Source organism: Pteropus alecto, unplaced genomic scaffold (assembly GCF_000325575.1).
Source record: "Pteropus alecto unplaced genomic scaffold, ASM32557v1 scaffold109, whole genome shotgun sequence".
In the NCBI taxonomy this organism is placed as follows: domain Eukaryota; kingdom Metazoa; phylum Chordata; class Mammalia; order Chiroptera; family Pteropodidae; genus Pteropus; species Pteropus alecto.
Genome location: NW_006494608.1, coordinates 2,991,182 through 3,009,295, shown reverse-complemented (window position 1 = coordinate 3,009,295; position 18,114 = coordinate 2,991,182).

Genomic DNA, 18,114 nt, shown 5'->3' with positions numbered 1-18,114 from the left:
GGGTGGCCTGATTTATGTTTCATATAAAATCTCTAAGAGACAACAATTACATTCATGGGAAGCAAAACAGTCTGTTTGAGTGATACATACAAGAGATATTTTTGCATAAAAGCAGGGAATTAGGTCACTGATTGCCTCTTAAAGATCAAAAGGCCCTTGGAAGAATGTTATTCCTCATCACCCGCTCCTTATCCCAACCCACAGCTGACTGAATTCCTTATTAGTCTTGGACAATGAAAGGACAAAGAAGTTAAACCACTAAACTTTGTGAAACTGCAGAAAAGTAAAGATTAGGGAATGAAGGCAATGTCCCCAGGGAGCATGGCTGGAAGGAGACCATTTGGGCAGTGAGCGAGTAAATAGTGACCAAGCATATGGATTCTTCTGCAGATAAACCAGACTTGGCAGAATACAGTTCTTAAATTAAGTGTTCTTAGTTTTTTCATGGCCATTCTCACTTGTTCAGACTGCCTAGGCTTCTGTTGCTGGATATATGATGTCCTCTATCTTCAGGTAAGGCGGGGACCAGTATCAAGAGAGAAGGCCTTCAGAGGCAACTTGGAAGTAAGCAGGTCTCTCAGGCCTGAAATCCACAGCTAAGCTCCTGGTTTTTTCTGACTTACTCCAGTGCTTCTCTTGCTGACAAACAGAGTAAGGATGGGTGGGTTAAGAACATATCCAGTGTAGCCAGATGACCCTTCCATCATAATTAAAATTACCCCCAAGTTAGCCTTATCATGGTACTGAGCTTCTGTCTGGCTATTCAGATCTCTCCTATAGGCCTTTCCTCATGGGTCAACATCCTTTCCTAAATCTCAGTTTATTGACTAACTTTTAGTTATGTGACCTGATCCTTGGACAGTTTGCTTTTTTATAATGAGAAACTGAGTACTTTCCTTCAGACTGTGCCTGTCTTGGCAGCTTGTTCTCCACAAATTCCTCCTCCTCACTGGCTTTAGTTTATTGAAGACCTGTCAGGTGAGGTCTCACACCAAGATTTCCTATTCCATAATATCAGGCATCAAGTTACAATCGTACTTTGAAGATGTAAATAGAATTGGCCTATGATTTGTTAATGACTCTCTCCAAATTGTGAGATTATAAATAAACAGAGTTACTGCAACTGCTGCTAAATGACTACTGCTTTTACTATTACCATTATTAATTAGCATCCTTTGAGTAATGGAATTGTGCTAAGTGCTTTACATATATAAGCTAATATTTACATCTTTAAGAGGTGGGTAGTGTATACCTCTCTTATTTCCATTTTATAGTTCAGGAAATGGATCTATAAAGAGTTGAAGCCAAATATTGCCACCTGTTATGCCATGATACTGTATGGGGAATAGGTTGTGAGTATCCTGAAGTACACATTATCTCACCCCTTAAAGCAGTTGAGCTAGACTCTCTGGCCTCTGCCTCACGGAGCCCCATTTGTTTACTCCAGGGTTCTTATCCCAGCACTTATACAAATATTATCAATTTAAATTTATTCCACGACATTAAAACTGTTGTGAAGCACTAATTTAAGCAATTTGATTAAGTGGTGGAGCTACTCTGAATTCAAATCTGTGGAAATCAGAACCTGATCTCAAGATAAACATTCATAATGATGCTTTTCTTAACAAAACAAATAAAAGAAGAGGAAGTAACAAAACCAGCATAAACTCCCTCAAGGAGGGGCATAAGAGAGCAAAATTAATCAAAACCACCACAATTTCCCTAATTTTATAAAACTGAGAGAAAAGTGTAACAGATACAAGCAAAGGGAGAAAAGTGAGGTTGAACAGGAAGGATACAATAATTATGGTTGAGAAGAAAAGGCTAAGCCTGTCTTAGATAGAATCTCAGTGTTCAAAGAATTACTTAGGAGAAAATTATTCTCAACATTTATAGAAGCATGGACAGGATGAAATAGATTTAAAGCAGGATTTATTTGAAGTTAGAAATAGTAAGCCTTGACCATGAGTTTGATAAAACCCTGAAATTGGTTATACAGGACCACCTGGAACCCTGTGAGAACAAAACTCCAATACTGTAGAGTTTAGATATACCCCTTCTTTAAACTCAAATTTAGTTCAAAATATATAGCCCTAGGTACTTGCAAACTTGAAATTTCTTTCAGCTCTTCATTTCTTTTACAGACAGAAGATTTCATTAAACTTAATGGTTTTCACTTGAATGCTTGATATTTGAGGGTCTGGAAGTATACCTATCCATTGCTTCTCAGGAGGTTCCCCGAGTGCTTTCCATGATGCATGCACTACTTCAAGGAGCCTTTTCTTTTCTCTGTTCTACATTTCTGTCTCTTAGGCTCCTTAAATGACATTTCACAAACACACAGTATTTTATCCCAGGTCAAAGCAACACTCTCATTTTATGCTACTACAATAGCTTGATAATACACATGGAACTATTTAATATATTCAAAAGGAAAGTACTAGCATTTTTATACTAAAAAGTAACCCAAAGGAATATGTGCTCTTTTCATAAGGACATAAATGACAACTGCCATTAAGTCAAGTGCACAGAAAAACTATTGATTCCTAACAGGGGAGCCATTAACAGTTTCCTAGGCTGGATTCATGATTGAATGATAGCAAAGCAATTGCTCCCCAAATGGTTTACAAGAATTTGAACTTCATGGGAAAGCTTCAGGAAGGTTCAAGCCAGTTTCAGTGTCTTTGTCATACCTTCGTGGCTGCAACTGTTTGCACATATGGCTCTCCGCCTAAAAGCAAGTCACCTTGTTTTAGGGTGCTGTCAGCCTGGGTTGAAGTGAAGAACTCCAAACATATTTTGGCTTCCAGACAGTGAGCAAATAAATGATTTTCTTTTTAAGTAAACCCAAGGAATAAAAACTGTTCATGTCTGTTTTGATGAATGAATTATTCAGAAGCAGTGAGTTCATCTCTTTCAGCGTCCAGAAATTGGTGAAGGCTCAAGTAAATAGTAAACAATGTTTCTTTGGTTTTGTGCCCAGCCCAAATAGTATATTACATGCAACCACCCAGATTCTAATTTTGGACAAACCGGATGGATGCCATTGTAGTCCATGAAGATTATGTGAGAACTTCAAAGGGGCAGAATTCAGTGGAGGACTATGCATGAAGATCTAAGGGCAGAGTTTGGACTTAGAACCCAGCTCATGTCTTGGATCTATGTGCCTTTAAAGACAGTGCCTTTTTCCTTTGCAGTATATTAACTAGCATGCTTCAAGCCAGCATGGGAAAACTGATCCAGGAACAAGTAAATCCTAAAACTGTCCAACTGTCTGTAGTCATACTAGAAAAAAAAAAATCATTTTACTTCTGATGCTTGCTTTCACGTAGACATATCGAAGCTGACCACAAATAAAAGTGAAAACAGATCTAGAATAAGTGCAGCAAACAATGGAAAACAAATGAATCCTGGAATTCAAATCAAAAAGACTGGTTTTGCATGCCCCCATATACTGCCTTTTTTTTCCCTAAAAAAGTTTTCTTAACATGTCTAGCATTATTAATGAAATTAAATTATTCCACATGGGTGCAAAATCAGTCCCATGGTGACAACATTTGTTTTCTGCACTCAAGCTGGGAAAAAAAACAGCACTTCTATGGCAATGGCACTGATCTTTTATTATGGCAATTTAGGACTTGGTGCTTACCCATGAGAAGCTGGGGATCATTCAGAACACACAAATGACAAGGACTCTGTCCTTGAGTACCTTATCATGTTTTCTAACATGTGTTTTCATTTAAGATATTCAGTCCTTGAATCACCCACAGTGTTGATTACACCAAAAGAATGTTTTTGGGTTTTGTTTTGTTTTTTTTTTCTGAGAAGAGCAATGTCCTGGACAATGATATCTTTATAAAGAAGAAGGTGGACAGTTCTACTATTCCTCCTCATTGATAAAGAAATACATGCAGGAAGAGATACAGTGTCTCCTTGATTACTTCTCTTAAAGTTCACATTATCTAAGAAATAACTTATTAACTACCTGATATGTGCTAGGAATTTTTCTAGGTGCTAGAGCAAAAGCAATTAATTAAGAAATACCAACTATCTGCCCTTATGAAGCCTGCATTCTATTTGGAATGGGGAAGATAAATGAATATATCAATATTTTATTGTTAAGTTAAGCATTCACTTACATTTTTGGTAAGCATCTCTTCTCTAGTTTTATGTCTAATGTTATATTTATGCACAAGGTATATAATGCTGCCCAAATTTGTAAGCTTGGGGAAGGTAGGATGAGATCTATACGCTTTTCTTTCTGGTGCAATCATCAATTCCTAGATCATTATGATCATCATCTTTAAAACAAAAATAAAATACTATTCTCTCAAAGTTCCATGTTCTGTTTAGTCACTGTACAGTGATAGACTGCTTTTCATGTGGAAAGTGAATAAACTTCATGTTGTGAAGTTGGTTTTTCTAAATGTCTTGTAGAAAATATAAATTATTCTTTTCTTCGTTTTGCAAAAGCAAATGTTATCAATGTACTACCCTTCTCACTATGGATTATAACAATGTGCTTCATAATCTTGAATTAAACTAGTATTTGAAAAAAAATCCCCAAAGCAGCAGTATGAATGTGATGCTTTCAAATGAATTTTGATCCACTGACATAATTTTTCTTTAGAATGGCTGCTTCATTTCTTTAGGTTACCCAAAGAATCCATCACTAGTTTCATAATCATATTATTTGTGTGAGTATTTTAATAGCTGACAAAACTAATAATAATATTTACTATTTTTAATGGTTCAAAAATATTATTTTGGAAGATGGACTTTTATTTCCTTACTGAGAATGAAATAAGAAGACATAATGTGAGAGAAGGGAGGATCACAGGAAATACAATGACTTCCTTAAGATTTAAATGAAAATGTGTCTTTCTGAGGCTTATGGCAGAGATGGTTAAAGACACATGCTTTGGAGTCAGAAAAAAAAAATGGCTTGAATCCTGCTACAATGCACTAGTTGTATGATTTTAGGCATAGCTGATCCTCTCTAAGATCAATCTTCCCTTCAGTAAAATGGTAACATTTTACTTATACAACTGTGAGGATAAAATGAAACATATCTATGAAGGGCTTAGTGCAAGGTCTGGCAGGGCATATCTGTGAGTACTCTATAAGTGGTTGCTGTTTTTTTTTTTATTGTTATTACTATCATTTTATTATTTTATTTTACTGTTACATGTTACAAAGCCAGATGGAGAATCTTGCTTGATTTTGACCATGGACAGCAAGGAGAAGAAAAAAAATGAAGTACTACATAAAAGTTTTATCTTCCAAAAATATTACAATTGAAGATAATTGATATTTTATATCACATTATAATCAACTATCTCAAATTGTTAAATATTTTTTTTAAAGAAACATGTAACCAAATTCTAATTTCCTATAATCAAGGAATAAAAGTTAGCACATTTAAATGGGAAACCGTAAGTAATCTTTAAAATTTCATTCAAATTCTTTATTGTAGTGAACACAAAATGGAACAAAAGAGTAAATAAAATGTGGTCATTTATATAACTTCCGGTACAAAACTTGCTATATTCTGAGAATAGGAGAGTGGGAATGGTTATACTTAATATCCCCACTTTCAGCACCAAATTTGCAGGAAGTTGGACCTTCAATGTTGTTATTTCTACTAGTTATCCATGAAAAGTGTGTGTTACTCAAGGGATGGAAAGAATGTTCAGTGGTTTCCTGGTTGGGTATTTTGAATGAGCCTGATAAAATGTACAGCTTCTGTATATCCCCATTTGATAGGAATCGGATTATCCTCCTTGTTCCCTGTCGAGTCTCAGAGAGGAAACTCTACTGCTCACTACTTGTAATCACTAAGACTCACTAGGGAAGGTGTTTACAAGGGTTTAAATATAACAAAAGGGAACTTGTAGGAACTTTATAGTCTGAGCAGAAAGCCTCATCCATAATGAAGGAAAAAGAGGATCAGAATTGACAGTAAATATAGACCTAGCAATAGAAAGAAGTTTTTGAGATTTTAAAATGCCATTTTGTAATGACCAAATTTAAAAGTCAGAAAGGAAGCAATTTTAAAGTAAGTGACTGTGTATATGTTTGTATGTGTGTATGTAAATGCACTGACTCCGCTGAGAAAATTTCCATAGGAATAAAGAAAAAAATCATTCATCCATTCTCTACAACCCTGCCTCTCACAGCATATCTTCAAGTCATTTGTCTGGTCTAGTTTGAAATGAGTAAGTGATAGGGCTTCCAAAATATCCCCAGTGAGACTATTCCATAGCCTACAAAATTTTACTGTTTCTTCTTATTTAGGTTAATTTTATTCCATTTTAATTCACTGTTTCTATTCAAGAGGAGAAAAAAAGTAAGTAAGTCTTTAAATCCATGTCATAGGAAACAGTTTCTGTGTTCTTTTCATTTAATGATTGAATATCTCTATGTCTAATATTTGCTAGAAGGGATGCAAAGCTATATGTAGATTATTTTCTTGTTCAAAAGAACTGTATTGGATGGTCTGTGGAGTCACATCCTCTCCAAGTGTAATTGTGAAGGCATTTGCCAACAGGAGTCTGAAGCACATTTGATAAACCATATATTACATAACATCTTTAGAGTTGTTCTCTCCTCATTTCTATGTCCAAGGTACATAAATATGAGTTCAAAGTTCAGTCTAATTTGAAATGTCCCACAAGTTTTCATTTCTAAACTTACTTCCTCAGAAGAGTACACTGTCATCTGCTGTACCTCCCAGAAATAGGGGCATCCTCTTCTGAAAACAATCAAGTCTTCTGCTCGTGGTTAAGGTCTTAGACTATCTCACTATTGCCAGTTTTTCCAAATCCTTTCTTCATTGCCCACGTGAAAACTGACCACAAAGATAAATTTGAGTTTTACAAAGTTTCTTACTTAGAACACATCCACAAGATAGAGAAGATATTCAGGATAAAATTTTAGTTACTTTCCGTCCTCCCTGAAATAACCCCAAATCTCTAGTGAAATATATTTCAGATACCCTGAAGATGCTCTGAATTGTTTGGGAGTGTTTACATTAATGTAGACTCCAAGCTTCAAGACATACTGGATCTGAAATTTCTGAACGTAGGAGCAAAATTAATAAATTCTCCGGGTGATTTGCACACATGCTAAAGTAAGAGGATCAAAATTTTGTCCTTTTGGCTCTATCCAGGACTGTTCATAAACTGTCAGTATTTATCTCCTTCCTTTTATGCATTGTTTTCCCTTTTCCATCTATTTGTACTCATGATAGAACTCCTAGTGGACTCGCTGATCTGGTTCATGTGAAACACACTGTCTGCCACCACAATGTGACTGCTCTAGATCATCATAGTGAGGTGGTTGAACATGAAGCCAGCCACCATTTACTGAACCTGAAGTAAGCCACCACTTACAGACTTTGTGAGCTTAGCCAAGCTGCCTAATTGTTTCTGTCTCAATTTCCTAATCTCTCAAATAATTGTAACAATGACACCTACATCATGGGCTGTAGGATTCAATTAATATTTGTAAAGTGCTTAAAATAATGCCTGAAATATAGTAAACAACACTCTATAAATGTGGACACTAAATTTAGGACCCGATAGTTTAAATTTCTGTACACAGTATAGAATCCTCTATATAACCTATACATCTTCCTGGGTAGAAAATAAAGAAATAGAGAAACTTGGATCTATGGTAAGCAGTAGCAGAAAAAAAAATAGACACTTTCTTTTTTGTGGTATTCAGCATGAACAGCAAAGACCTGAAAAGGCATGAGTACAATCAAAATTTTGTCCTTTTGGCTCTATCCAGGACTGTTCATAAACTGTCAGTATTTATCTCCTTCCTTTTATGCATTGTTTTCCCTTTTCCATCTATTTGTACTCATGATAGAACTCCTAGTGGACTCGCTGATCTGGTTCATGTGAAACACACTGTCTGCCACCACAATGTGACTGCTCTAGATCATCATAGTGAGGTGGTTGAACATGAAGCCAGCCACCATTTACTGAACCTGAAGTAAGCCACCACTTACAGACTTTGTGAGCTTAGCCAAGCTGCCTAATTGTTTCTGTCTCAATTTCCTAATCTCTCAAATAATTGTAACAATGACACCTACATCATGGGCTGTAGGATTCAATTAATATTTGTAAAGTGCTTAAAATAATGCCTGAAATATAGTAAACAACACTCTATAAATGTGGACACTAAATTTAGGACCCGATAGTTTAAATTTCTGTACACAGTATAGAATCCTCTATATAACCTATACATCTTCCTGGGTAGAAAATAAAGAAATAGAGAAACTTGGATCTATGGTAAGCAGTAGCAGAAAAAAAATAGACACTTTCGTTTTTGTGGTATTCAGCATGAACAGCAAAGACCTGAAAAGGCCATGAGTACAACTTGCCAGACCATCCCCAGACAAGGCCACACCCATGGTCCAGGGCAAGAGGGTCCCAGGATGCTGCAATACCCATCATTATGTGCAGAGAAAGGAGTAAGTCTTGCTTTTGGACAGGGTAGGAAAGAATTAACCTTTAGACATTCATGACAAAGTCAGAAATGAAAACTAACATTTGCCTGGAGCACAATGTCATTTTCCAGGCCCACAGTGACTGGAACCACCATAATACTTGTGCTATAAGAGAATTTTCCATTATACAAAAAGACTCTGAATAAAATCTTGCTGAATTTCAGGAAGAGAGCCCTTTCTAAATTCCTTACCTACCTTCATATATAACAGATTAGCTTTGGTAACAATTTTTTCATAACAGATATTCAGCATTCTGCTTGGTACACAAACTTTCACTGTATTTTCTAGGCTAGTGCCAAGGGTAAGGCTTCTCCATGCCAGGTTTTCTGAAAAATTAATAAATCTCCTGCCATAATCCTTACTGCTTCAACTGACAAATTTAATAAATGACAGGATGCAAAGTCCAGGTTTCCTAATAGGATTGCTTTCTTTTTGTTTCTTTTTTTTTTCTTTGACAAGTTTTACAGGGTAGCATTTCCGAGACATGGTCAAGTGCTATAAACCTAATCCTTAGCAATTTCCTCCTTAACTCAAATAACCTAAATATTTTATGAATGGTAAAGGGTTTCACATGTCGACCATCAACAAAACAAGCCTTTTCTATCACTTTACTTTGTCCTTTCTTCTAGCTGTTTGAGTAATTTTCTTTATAGAACTATGAAGATATATCAATGTAACACACTTCTGTCAATTTTTCAAACGAAATGCACAGAATAATTTAGTATTTTTTTTAGAAGGCTTCAAAAGTAGCATCTATTCCTAAGTAAAACTATCAAAATTTTACAATAAATTCGATGTTAGTTAGAAAAAAAAGTTTTGGTTTAAGTATTTGGATAAAAAAAAGAGGTCCAATTCTAGGGGATCTGAAGGGCCTCATGATACACAAAGAGGAGAGATTGGTTCCAGACTCCCTTCAAGGGGAGGCCACTCTGGTGGTCTTCCAGGACTTTTTAGATGCCACTGGAGATATGTTTGGGCCAAGGATACACTCTGCCTCACAGTCCTTTTGCCCATGGTGATGGTGGGCTTCCTCAGCCCACAGTACTAGCCTCAAATAAAGCAAAACTATTAATCCATGGGAGTCTACTGCAATCTTACTAAAGCAAAGAACTGCAGGGATTCACAGTTGGGTAGGGTAGTACAGCTTGTAATAAGGAATGAGAAGTTACTACATATTTGTGAAACTAATATTTTAGGGTAGAGTCCATATAACAAAAATAGTTTTAAAAAAAAGCAAGACAGAAAGATGTTAACATTAGTAAACACTAACTATATCAGCTATTATTTCAGGATCTAAGGTATTTTACCTCCTTGGATCCTTATAATAATTTTTTGAAATATGTACCATTTCCTGTGCTTAAAGGTAAAAATTATGATGCTCAGAGGGGTTAGGTAGCATCCACAGGCATGAAAGACAAAAAATAAGTAGTGGAATTCAGACCTTATAGCATTAAATAAAACAAGATACCAAGGCAGCAATATACTTTGAAATACTATTCACTAGCACTAGAATTTATTATTTGCTAAAATGGGTTGAAATTCATTTCTTATTTTGATTAAAGCTATGTCAGCAAGCAATAAGTTCTGACTTTGTCTTTTACTACTATTAACTGAAAAACATTTTCTATATCTGTTCAATATCTTGATGTTCTAACTCAACAATCCTAAACACATCTTTTTTCTTTATTTATGTTTATTCATCTATATAGACGTCAAAGTATCTCACAAAAAAAAGTAATGCACCATAGAAAACAACAGAATTTGGATCAAAGGGGGCCAGAGTCATTTTTTGTCATAATTAATTAATCTTAGCATAATCATTTATTCAACATATGCATTTATTGATCCAGACCTTATGCAAGGGGCTAAGGATAAAAGATAAATAAATATGAGTCTACATTCAAGAAGATAACTGGGTAGAAGAGAAGATGTACCAAATTATTATTATAACACAGTTTGATAAATGCAAGAAAATGTACCTGCATAGGGATCAGGGTGTAAAACAGCTTGGAGAATCTATATGTAGCTGAGAATTTCATTAGAGTTGCTGATGCACTGAGTTCTGAAGGAGGGATTAGAGCCCTCCTGGTGGAATTGACAGTGGTGCACATTTCAAGCAGAGGAAATGACATGAATCTATGCAATTGCATAATGTTGCAAATATGTCTGAGGGGCTAACACATACAGGATGAGTTTGAGAGTGGAACAAGGCAGGCCGGCAAGGTAGATGGGGTTCCTACTATAAAGTCTTTGTATTCCAGACTATAAAATTTGAATTCTGACCTGTATGCAAAGGCCACGAGAGTATAAATCTCATATTGAGAGACCCAGGATTCTGAAAGTATCCACTATTTTCATTATACCTTCTAAGCAAAGCAGCCCTGGCCCTTCCTTTTGGGTTCCATATTTTAATCATGTTATCCTGTAAGCTTCACAACAATAAACTGGGCTGAGAATCAGTGCCTGACCAAAAAATTAAACATGAGAAAGTCCACTGTCTTATAAGGTAGATGAGGAATTAAAAAATGGAGAGAAAGGGATAAATTTGAGAAGTATATATGGTTTGGAACCGAGTGGTCTATTGACCAGGTGAATGTGTGGGACAAGGGAGAAGCAGTCCCTTAGGGATGATGGCAGTTTCCAGCTACAGTAACTGGAAGGGGTGAATAATTCAGAGCGTAAATTCAGGAGGAGGAAGGGATTTCAGAAGATAACTGAGCTGTATATTATGAAGAAAGTAGTCATATTTTTTGAATGGAAAATTGGATCATAAGGACCTGCCCAATATGTATATATATATTTTGTGAGAAAATAAGGCAGGTATTTCAACCTCGGATATTCCTATAACTATGAAATGCTGTGTACTTTAAGCTAAACACTGATATCAAAGGGCAGTTTTATAGTTTAAAAAGTAGTTCACTTGTGCTATTTCATAAACACTAACCAAAAATGCATGGAATTAAACTGTGCATTAACTACTCTCCTCTCTATTCTATTAGACCTATGAAAAGTTATCACAAAACTTATATGAGCCCTCTCAGTATGCCCTCTAAGCTATGGATTGAAGAAATGCGGTCATGACCACTAGAAAATGCTTTTTAAGAAATGTTCTAATCCACTTACTACTTTTCTCTTCTTCCAGTCAATCCTGGCTCCACCCTGCCTTGCTCTTTAGACATTCAACTCCAGGTTTCCTCTCTGGTTTGTCCCTAAGGACAAGCCATAGGCTTATCTATTGCAGACTTTCACTCACTGTCATCCTCTTTTCAGCACATGCCTCATGCCCAAACTATTGGGTCACCAGTTGGCTCCAAACTTACTGCATAAAGTCAAATGCTTTTTTCCAAAATAGCAGATTTAAAAAAAAAAAAAAAAAGATATAAACTCTAGCCATTGTAAGAGTCAATATAGCTTAGTAATTAAGACCAGAAATATGGTGTCAGAAAAAAAAATGAATTCAAATTCCAGATCTGACATTTATAATGTAAGATCTTGAACAAGTTACTTCAGCTTGTTAGCTTTCTAAGCCTCATCTGTAAAACAGGGATGATAATAGAAGTTGCCTCTTAGCTTTTGAGGTACAAATATAATAATACAATAATGTGTGTCCAGAATATAACCTGGTACCTAACAGAGAGTGAAATTTCAGTATTTCATCTTATTTCATCTCTTTCTCTTCTGTTCACTCATTATTTTGAATTCTCTATAATATTCCGTTATGAATTCTCTAATATATTTATTAGTAAAAATCCTACCAAGTTTCCATCTTACAAAGCATCATCTCAGAAGTGCTTAAGTCACTCTTTAGCTTTTGATTAGAAGTTTTCTCCTTAAAATGTCTATAATATTCTCATTTTCTTTGACTATCTTTATATATATACTTGTTTTCATGGATTGATGACTACATGGGACACCAACACTTGGATTACAAACCCAATACTCACCCTAACTGTCCTATTTCAATGCTATTATACATCATTAACTGACTATTTAGTGGACTCAAGGCACTGCATTTTTTCCCCCTGAAAAGTATTTGTTGTACACAGATAAATAGAGAAAATTAAAGTCTGAAAGAAAAGAACTTTAAGGTTGAGGATCCAAATGGGTTATTGTAAACAATTGAGTGTCAAAAAATATAAAAGAAACATTTTATAAGGGTCAAAAAAGTAGCTTGACAGAACCCTTATCATTTATATTGTTTCAAGTAGAATATCACATATTCAAAATGTACCTATTAATTTTCATGTGCTGCATTCAGTCAGCATGTTTGACTATTTCATTTCATAATGTTTTGGCACAAAAATGTAAATAACATTGCACTTCACCTTCCCAAGTTCCCACAGTCCATTTTCTGGGTAATAGGGGGAAGAATACACTAACAGTCAGAAACTGTGCACATTCTGTTGGTTGAAATCCAAAAGTAGTTTTTAAAAAAGTTTTCTGTCACAACTTATTCTTGGGAGTTTGTTTCCTGCCAACTAAAAACTATGATTTTCAGGAGAACACAAACTCTTAAAAATAAGACAAGACTGCTATATCTCTGCATTGATTTGGATTGAAGCACTATGAAAACAATAATTTTCTACTTCAAGTCAAGATCTGGAACCCCTTCTTTTCTATTTCAGATTTTATTTTCCTTGAAGAACTTCTGGAACATTCCGATTTAGCTGTTTGGGGGAGAGAAGCCAGTGTTCCTTTCATTTAGTAAAAGAAGATGGGCTCCAAATGCATTTCAATTTGAGGATGAGCACTACCGAATGTAGTTTCACAACCAGCTACTTACAAAATGTTTCATTATGATGATAAAGGGGAAAAGAAAGCTAGAAGAACAGAGTTCTAGTCTTGGCTCTGCTACTAACTACCTCTGTGGTCTTAGGGAAAGTGTTTTTCTAGGCCACCTTACCTCAAGTGTGCCTCAGGGAAGTGCACCAAACTGATAAGTTATCCCACTGTCAAAAATGCACAAATGTATTGCACAATTTCTTCAATTAGCAAATCTGTAACTTTGTTTAACTCAATGTTTCCCAAGCTTATTTGCCTATATAACTATAAATTAGCGCTCTGTGGTACTCACTTTGGGAAGAGCTACTACTTTAGGTATACATTTACTAATCAGGAAAAAAAAATGAGGGTTTTGGAAAAGATGTATATTAAGAGTCCTGTAAACTTTTGCATTGCTTGATTGCTCAAAATGTCTGTAGCATAAAATGAGAATTAGAAAATAAAATTTCTTAATTAATTTTTTAAAAGAATACAGAACTTCTGTTTATGAAAATATGGTGGATTAACTATCATAAAAATCCTCTTGATCTAAGACATTTAAAAATGTTAGGATATATTTTTTAATATTTCAAATGTATGACTGAGTTAACAAGAAAGTAAAATAAATCTTTAGGGGGTAGCAAGGAGTGAGGGAGGTGGGGAGGATCCAACAGACAGGGAAAATCATAAAAAAATTTTTAGTTCTAAAGCTAGGAGCTGCCCCCAAGAGCATCTACCAATGCTAACTAACTTAGAGCTGTGGTATAAATGACAACATGGGGAAAGAAGACATAGCCTAATTGTTGTATAAGGTGAGAAGTCATATTTAAGACTCCCCCATAAAAGTATAATACTTCCCCCAATGTTATAACCTCAGTGAAATGGCAAACTAGAAATAAAACCCACCTTACATGGCACAGTGGCAAGAAAAATTATATGTCTCATTCTGATTCTGATGAAGATTGACAAAATAATTTCCTTGAGAATGTATAACCTACCACAAGTCATTAGGATTGAAGTGTCATAGATGTCTACCAAAAGTCAACACAAGGAATGTGCTCTCAACCCAGGTCTCAAAGAAGTCTGACAGATAAAGTTCCACTGAATGTAATACAAATAACACAAAATGCCTGGAAAGTGGAAATAAGTCACAATGAACTAGACAGAGCAAAACGGTCAAATATTTCAGATATTACATTATCAGATCCAGTATATAAATGTTTTTAAAAAACAAAAGTAGGCATCAAAGCCATATGAAAAAAAATCTATAAGAATAATCAGAACTATTGGAAACACAGCTTCTAGAAATGAAATCATTAAATTAAAAACTTGGAACGATTAAACATCAGATTAGACACAGTTGAAAAGACATTTAGTCGATTATGAAACAGAACTAAAGATACGACTCAGTGAGCAATAGAAAAAACAAAGATTTGAAAAATATAAAAGAGAAGTTAAAAGGCATGAAAGATGAAGTGGCAAGGTTTAACATACATCTAAGTGGAGTTCCAGAGAATAGAGAATCAACATTTGAAAAATTTTACAGAATTGATGAAAGATATGACTTCTTAAATTCAGGAAGTCTAACAAATTTCAAGTCAGATAATAAAAATATCGATAAATCCATACCCAGACAGATCTCAGTAAAACTGAAAAAGTTTAAGTTGAATAGATAAAGAGATTACCTAGATAATTGGATAAGCAGCTGACATCTCAATAGCAAAATTAGAGCAAGAGTTACAGATGCTACTAATCACTACAAATGGCTTTGTTAATAGTCTGTAATTATGAAAATAAAGTAAAAAGGATCAGAAGCTGATCAATTAAATGACTAACTGGAGAAAGGATACCATTATAGTTAAGGGTAGAGTCATCACTAATCATTTCTTAACTAAAGTCTCTAGAGAAGAGAGTAGTGAGCATGGCTGCCTATTTACATCAAAGATGTCATGCCCATTTCCCGTTTTTCTACAAACTCAGAAATGCGTATTATGATTACTCAGCCAGAAAATCCATCTGGAGCCAAAATTATGAGTATAATACAGGCAAATCTAGCAACTCATTGAGTCTAATTGTGGCTTAAAATATCAGATAAAAGAAGACACAACTGATCGTCATATGGAGACAGAGTCTAAAGCGGTGGTTTGTAAACATGCCCATGCATTAGAACCAGCTGGGGAGTGTTTTTAAAAACGTGAATAGCTGAAATACACCTGATCTACTGAAACAGCAGCTCAAGCACAGAAATCTTTAATAAAGCTCTCCAGGTGATTTTGATACACTGACAGCTTTGGAAACTACTGGTCTAAGGGAACTCAGCTAAATCAAGCCTTGTGCTTCAAAGGCTCACAACCTGGTTCTTATCAGCTCTCGGGCTCATGAAAGCTGATACACTCAAAATCAAACTGCCTTTAAGACTGAAATAGATACTACAATGCCACTCCTTAATGTATATAGCTGTCATGTAAAGCACAAATATTCATGTTTCTATGATTGCTCCTTCTCCACCTATAGTCAACTACATGGAAACATAATTACAAGAAGAGACTAACAATTTACATCAGCAATCACTGTCTCATGGACCGGATAGCTACATTAAGTTCAGTATATTCTAACAGCATATTTTCTTCTTGAGAATTAACAGGTTGCTAGTGAATGTGGAATCAGAACAAGAGGCATTAGATAAATTGAAGACCCCTTGAAATACCCTTCCCATTAAAACGATAGTGTTCAACAGGATACTAGAACATGCAAGTCTGTTGATAATGGCCAGCCCTGTAGATGAGGTTGTCTGCCTCAGGAGCCTGCTGATGATGGGGCTGACAGAACTTGGATGGGATGAGATCTGTACAGATCACCCTACCTCTGTAAAAATTCATGGCTAACCACCCTAGCCCTGCATTAGATTAAAACTTTTTAAATATACATTGTTCCTTTCCATTCTAAGAAACAAGTCAAGATGTATCTTAAGATACATATATAGTTTTAATGTGACTTAAAAAAAATAAATCAGTGAAGCTCCTGCCACCAGATAGGAACTCTTTCTTCCACTGTAACTTCGAAATTTCTGTATTTACCCATCTTAGATAAATCTTTGACCAACCAAGTGTGGCCAGAGGGCCAAGATCAAAATGGTTGCTCAGGATCTCCACGTGTAAGAGAGGTGTTCCTCAGAAAAAAAGAGAGGCTAGGCCAACAAAAGAGGGAAATAAGATATAAGTGTGTAAGGCCAATAGTTGCTATATTCATAGTATTCTTGATTAATTCCCAAGGGAATGTTTGTCAGAAATAAACCAATTAATTAAAGCAATATGCTTATAAGAGCACAGTGGCAGCTTAAATTTATTTTTGGATTTTCTTAACAGTATGAATTTGGATGGAAGTAAGATAAAATGTAAATCCAGGGATAATATTTCTATTTTTATTACTTCCTGCATTTATTAAACTCTGGCCTTGATTGCAAAAACTTTATACTGTTTGTTTACATGGGACCTATGGAAACAGAATTAAGCCATTTATTCCTTTATACTACCATCTCGCTCTTAAAATTCTAATGCACAACATTATGGTTATTCTTTCAAGCATACCAAGTTGACCTAGTTAGCAATCCTTACAGACCTCTAATTAGTAAAGTAAATTTACAGATAAAATATCCAGCATTAAATAGCAGTTCCTGAAAACCCAAATCAGTTAGAAAGCTGGTTAAACAAAATAGTGAGAAAAAATATTCTCTGATTTTTAATTATTTTGTTACCATTTTTAAGCAAAATTATTTGTTTATACTGTATAGACAATAAAAAAGCTAAAAAGATAAAGTTTACAATAATAGTCACTTGATGAAGACAAACTTATGTTACACTAATTTTAATCCAGTGGTTTTACCTTTATCATAACAATTTTTATTTTCTTGTTTGAAAAGGAAAAAGATGCATTTTAAGTAAACAGCAAATGCATTTTCTGTCAAATATAATTAATGTCTGATAAATAAAGTTTGTGAATTTTGTAAAAGGAAAGATTTTTGTTTGGCTTTTAAGCGATCTTAGCAAAACAGCTTTCTCCGCTCTTTTGACATCTGTTAGCTCCTCCATATCCTGAAAGCATTAAGTGTGTTATGCTTTCGGCTGGAAGCAAATACGAACAAATCTCAGCCACCTCATTCTATAAATCCTTTCAATCATTCATAATATTCTCTGACTAGCAAATAAAAGGACTGCGTCAAAAAAGAAATTTAACTCATTGCTTACAGATGGAAATAATAAACATCAGTCATTGTCTAAGTAAAGAATACAATATTATATCCAAAACAGATCACACTCAAATATTTACTCATTGCTCTATAAGTTAAAGAGTGTTTCTAAAAAAAATCACTAGTAATACCTCAAGTTTCTATTTTCCAAAGTAAAGTGATCAGTTTAAATGATTATGTGCCGATAAATAAACATACAGGGACATAATACCCTTGACTTATTTCACTATTACATTGAAATTAATTTTACTTGCCTGCAAATAATTTCTATAACTCATTCTGTTATTCTACTATCAACTGGAGTCATTCATAAAACTGAATTAGACCTTTAGAGAAAAGATATTTTAATAAAACTCTCTTCTTCATATGTTGGCTCACTACTAAGTATTTGGTTTTCCACATTAGCATATAGATAAAAGTTGTACTACCATAGTGAAAATTCAGTGATGGAGAAATGATTATTTGTAACATGTTTCATCTTTCTCATATTATATGTACAGATAAATCTTAATTGGAAGGCAGTCTTTGGGATCAAGTGTGTCAGACCCTGAATTTTGCTTTTGGCATTTACTAGTTAAGGGAACTTGAA